We start from the raw sequence: 6,000 nt of genomic DNA on the forward strand, positions 1-6,000 counted from the left end.
GCAATGTCGGAAGTGTTGATTTTTGGGAGAATTTCCTTTTTTAAAAAAAAAAAAAAAGCACAGCAACTTCATTTTGAGATTTTGCAGGAAAAGGTCAACAACTTTTGTGTTTGGATATTCACTTTCTGAAATACGGCAGCCCTATTACAAACAACTTTGCTACAATCGACGATTTCGAAATTATTTGCATGCAGTGTGCTGTGTACTGCCGACAAACAAACCTAAACTCATCGCTTTAGGAAGACGGCTCCCCAATATGCAACGGCAATGAACCTTCTTGCCGTGTGCTCTCCCTATGACCTGCGTGGATTCCTACCACATGCAAAAAGGTGCTGCGAGAGAACCACCTGACATGGTACGTATAAGGATTCACATTCCCATCTTGGCTGAGGAACAGGTAGGAATGCGCAGCTGCATCTGTCCTGCACGGACACAGTCAAGGGTCACCTTACACTTGTCATGTGTGCCTGTCAATATGCAACCAATGTGGGCTTCGACAAATCAGCTGGTTTACTCACCTGCAGCAGTGTCCAGTGCTGAACTCCATATACTGAAGGCTCTTTGGATTTGCATTCAGGGCGTGTTTGTGTGTGATGGAGGACTTTGTGCAAGAAAAGCCCTAACCACGAAAGTGAAGTATCTGCTGGGTTGAGACCAGTATTTTTGTCATGGTTCTTTACAGAACTAGCACCTGAAATCTAGTCTCTAGCCACTCCCCTTTCAAACACATTTTTGTTTAGATTTATTTTTTAAAAACACACCCACACAGCCCTATGCATCCAAACATCTAAATCCCAAATCGGTGAGATTTAGGTAATACGCCCACAACAACTAATCGTCGCTAAATTTGGGAAACAGCTATAGCTCAGTGGTAGACTGCATGCTTTGAATGCAGAACGATCAAGTTTCGATCGCAAGCATCTCCAAGCAGCTCAGGGAAAGACTCTCTCCTCAAAATCTGGAGAACGGCACCCAGTCAACGGAGATAATCCTGAGCTGCATGGACCACTGGGCTGACTCAGCAGAAGGCAGCTTTCCATGTACGCTGTGTCAAATCTAGAATAACAGACAAGTTTCAAGCCCTGTGCTCTAATCTGGCCCCAATGACTGGTCTACTGAAACAGCCTCCTGCTTGCATTTGTCACCAAAGGTACACATCTCCATCTGGGCTGCAATGGTTATCTACCCTCTACCAAATTGTCTGGCAGATGTAGTTTGGAACTTCCTGAGGGCACCTGAGGTTGGAGGCGGATGGGCTAGATGTGTCTCTGGATGGGAATGGAAGAGGTGCCTCTAAACCCAGTCCCTCCAGCTACACATCACTAGCTGCCCACGATTGCTGTTGGATTTGGGCCGCAGAGGACAATGCAGCGTAGAGCTAAGCGCCCTTAAGCTTGCCGCTTTCAAAGGGCATAATAAGCATGCTTAAATCTGCGTGGGTTCAAAGCCAGCAAACTTTACAACGGCAGGAACTTTGCAGCCTGGATCAGACAGCCTTTGAAAAACAAAATGCTCTTGCACTATTTTCTGAAGGTCAGCAAATCAGTATTCTGGTCAGGCCAGAGCAGTCAAGGCATTCTTTAAATTGAATTGCCTTTATTTAATAAAACCAAGGGAGATCAAAGGACTGGTGCTCAAGTACTCAATTTTCTAAAAGTTTAGGGGAAAAAAGTCTGGTGCCAGCAGTGATTGGAAGATCAGGCGGTGGTAACCAGTGAAACTCCAGCTCCTCAAAGCTTGAATGTATAAACCTGCTTTAAACAGAATCAGGACCTCAGTCCACCTATTTCAGTTCTGTCTATAACAAGATGGAGGAATCTGTAGCCTCCATGTGCTGTGGGACTCCAACTCCCATCATCCTCAGCCAGCAAGGGATGATGGGAGATGGGAGTTCATCAACATCTGGAGGTTCCCCATTCCTGGCCTACCCAGATTGGCTATGGCTTTATAAGGTCTCAGAGAGGAATCTTTCTAGCTCCATACCTGGCGATGCCAGAGTCTGAACCTGGGAGCTTGGGTATGCAAAGTATACACTCTTACTTATTTATGTGTCAATTTTATTTAAGTCAACCATGTCTACACCACTTGCCACCTTAGCATCTAAGTGGTGTATGGGAAGGATAAAATTAAAGCCAGTTAAAACTGACTGTGATTTAAAAAAATAAAAATAAACTATCTGCAATTGAACTATGGTCTGTTCTTACAGCTTGAGCATGCTGTTCTTTTGCATACATTTTTCAACGGTTTCGAAGACCGCGTTGCTCAGGCAACATGTGGATATACTCAAGTTGCTTGCCATAGAACACATGCTTTGATTGCAATCCCTAACATCTCCAGGGAGAAGGATCAGAAAGCAAGGAACGGAGAAGGCTCTGGTGTCAGCTTAAGTAGTAGACTAGACAGACCCAATGGTCTTGCCTAGAAGAAAGAAACTTCCTCTGTTCCAGGTTGGCTAGGAAGCTTAACCACACAGCATCTAAGTCAGCAAACTATTCCATCAGTTCTCCCTATGCCCCATATACGTTCTTTCCCTAGAATAGGGAAAGGGAAACCTCAGGTCTGGTGGCCCCACCAGTGCTCTCTTTTGGACTCCCCGAGCTCTCCACCAGCCATATCCCCTCTCCCCAGAAGAAGAAGAAGAGTTTGGATTTGATATCCCGCCTTTCACTCCCTTTAAGGAGTCTCAAAGCGGCTAACATTCTCCTTTCCCTTCCTCCCCCACAACAAACACTCTGTGAGGTGAGTGGGGCTGAGAGACTTCAAAGAAGTGTGACTGGCCCAAGGTCACCCAGCAGTTGCATGTGGAGGAGCGGAGACTCAAACCCGGTTCCCCAGATTACAGGACTACCGCTCTTAACCACTACACCACACTGGCTCTCCAGACCACATGATTCACAGTTTTGGCTTTACAATTTCCTTGAACGTTTTTGCCAGTCTGGAACCTGCTCCTGAACTCTACACTCATTGTTCTACCCATTTTTGTTTCTGGACCCGCCCACTTCTAGCATGTGGCCCTCGGGACATTGCGGAGAAGGTAATCTGGCCCTCTGAAAAACATTCCCCATCCGTGTGCTAGAATATCTACGCAGTACCAGCGCCCCCGTTTTTTCATCCAAGTCTCCCTTTTGAAAACTAAACTTTCCCATTATGCTTTTGTTACTTGACCTGTTTACATAAATGTCCACACCACCCTTCAGTAGATATCCCTGCTGAAGTGGTTTACATGGAAAGGCCAATGCAAAAAAGAATTAAAACGCACGGGAAGAATCACATAAACACAAAGGCCAAAAAGACAGCCATATCTGAAAGCTGTAATGCCGCCAATCAGAGGAGCACAGCTGCATTTACCCTTCCTGCCCCTCTTCCCTTCCTAACAGCTGATCAGTGCAACTGCAGTTGACTTGACACGAGCTACATGTGCACAGCTTTGGCTTGTTGCACATGGATATTGTTGGATCAGCGCCAACTGCCCCACTTGCAAAAAAAGGAGAGGAAATATATATATATAAACCTCATATCCCACTACAACGCTTAGATTAAAATTAGACCAAATTTAGAAAACCTTCAAGCACAGGAAGGTCTTTAAAGCAGATTTAAAATTAATCAGAGGAGTGCCCATTTGGACTTCTCTGGCAAAGCATTTGTGCAAGCTGCAGTACCACCCCCGAGACGGCCCTGCAACATCCCAACTCAACTGCTTTAAAACGGTCGTGGATGTCTCCCGACAAGCCCCTGAAACAGCCATTGATTCAGATTATTTCCTCTCCTGCATGAAATTGAGTCCTGCACCATTCCACTTCTTTATTATCTGGACAGCTGCTCAGCGCTCAACTCTGTGCTTCTACTCCGCAAATTTCTCCTCTGTCACATCAACCACCCACCCAATAATTTCGGATCAATCATCTGTGAAGTCACAACTCTGGAGGCATCGATTTCAAGTAGCAATTAAATGATACTAACCAAGGAAACCAAACCTGCAAACTGTAAACATTTAGAAGCAGGCGTCTCCACTAACATAAAAGGGGGGTTATTTCCATCACTCGCATAAGCACAATCAATTCTGCTCAATGGCACACAACACCCTTATCTAACATGCAGGGAAATAGACTTAACTAACCAAAACATCTGGAAGAGCACCAGAATTCACCCCAGAAGAAAGTGATTAAGGCCATGGGTAGACCACTCTAATGAATTATCAAGGGCAGGGAAAACTTTGGCCTGTCTAGAAATTGTTTTTGTGTTTTTAAGAATATGCATTGGCAGGTAGATGAAAGACTACTGCAGCTCAGAGGTAACACCATGCTACTAATGGAACAGAGGGAGTGGACGATAAAAAAGGAAGACCATACCCTCCACTTAGAAGGAGAGTTGCAATTCCTGCATTGTACACACACATTTTTTGCAGCTAGTAAAACCGAAACCGGGAAACATGTCTCTCTTCAAACACGCCTGTACTCTGGCTTGATAGTCTTGCCTTCAAAGTCATTTTCAAACGTCTTTAGAACAGATGAAAGCAAGGTAGATGCAAGTGAGATTTGCTCCCGTATTTACCATCTTGCAGGCCAGGAGGAACCTTGTCCTAACAAGGTCTTGGGCACTTTATCGCAACAAGTCCTTTAAAAAGATTAAGCAGAACAAAACAAAACAAAACAAAAAAAAAAAAAAGGAAAAAGGGTACCTTCATCAACTGGCTGATTATCCTCCCAGCTTTTGATGTAGTCATCCTAAATGAGGGGAAAGGAAAATGACAGCCTAAGTGAATTAAAAGAGTTTAAACAAGAGAAAATGTCAACTATAAAAATCCAGATGCTGAGAACTCCAGGCAAATCAAAATCCACACAGATAATGTTATGCAGAGGATGCGACAGTGATGCTTCCTTGACAGCCTGAATTCCAGGAAAGAGGCTCTGTTGCTGTAATTTCTCTTGGCTTTACCCTCTTTGTTCCCTTTTTGCAGGAGAAGCTCAATGATTTGATGGGCTGGTGCTTAAGAAGGCTGAATCTTCTCAAATCCTCGATTCTTCGCAAAGCAAAGAAATGGACTAGGCTCTGTGGGATTTGTCCAGTCTTGAACAGCGATGGGAAACCTCCGTACTATGAGCCGAATCAGGCTCCCAAACTCCAATTTTGGCCCACAAGGCCATTTTGGCCAAGCCACACCCACCTGACATCACATATGATGTCATGCTGATAGCGATGTGTCAGGTGTGGTGCAGCTAAAGACCTGACTTAGCCAAAATGGGGTTTGCAGGTACTGCTGATCAGCTGATTGGCAGCCCCTGCAAAGAGATACACCTTTGTCCTAGCAAAATCTGACCATCAGCTGATTGAGGTTTGCTATGCCAGGGTCTGACATTGCAAGACCCTACAGCGTAGAACTAGGAAGAAGATCCAGGCATTTCAATACACCAGGTCATATTCTCTTGTCGCTCATGACCTTGTTTTTACTTTTTTTTTAATAAAAAAGAATCTCTTCACATTTTCCAAGCTAGCAAGCAATCAGAAGTTAGCAGCCCACTGCAAATCAATGAAGCCATTTTCTGCTTTAAAGTGTTACGCAATCAGAAATAAACATGCTCTATCAACCAGAAAAGCAAAATAAAAGCAGTTTAATGATAGAGCCCTTGGCCATCCCGCTTTAATCAAAATGAAGTGTGTGGGGATTGGGGGGCGGGGAATCCCCAAACCTCAGCAGTTTTCTTTCTTTCTTTTAAAAAAATCTCATCCACTATGGCTCTGAGCTGACCAGTCAGAACACCATTATTATTATTTAGACAGACTGCTTTCCCCCTCCATGTGGTACAGTGGTCTTGTGAAGGCACTCCTGTGTTGCAGCACATCTACATTTTTTTAGGATATGCGAACTGCTGATATTGCCATGGTGACAAAGATTGTGTGACCTGACAGGCAAGAGAAGGAAAGGCTCGCTTGTGGAGTAGAGGGGTGCACCTAGCCCTCTTACTGGGTTCTCACAAATATGCTGCCAAGCTCTGGCAAGAA

At 44.6% G+C, this 6,000-nt stretch overlaps 1 protein-coding gene across 1 annotated transcript in view; it reads right to left on the reverse strand.

Moving 5' to 3' along the window:
* The window catches only part of LOC307216305 (testican-2), a 29,568-nt gene extending 24,845 nt beyond the window's left edge, over positions 1-4,723 (reverse strand). Inside the window, exon 1 of the mRNA XM_079976478.1 lies at positions 4,679-4,723. The gene's annotated coding sequence lies outside the window, so the exon portion shown is untranslated. The remainder of the gene's footprint in view (positions 1-4,678) is intronic.
* Between the last annotated feature and the right edge of the window lie 1,277 nt (positions 4,724-6,000).

Source organism: Podarcis cretensis (assembly GCF_951804945.1).
Source record: "Podarcis cretensis genome assembly, chromosome: 5".
In the NCBI taxonomy this organism is placed as follows: domain Eukaryota; kingdom Metazoa; phylum Chordata; class Lepidosauria; order Squamata; family Lacertidae; genus Podarcis; species Podarcis cretensis.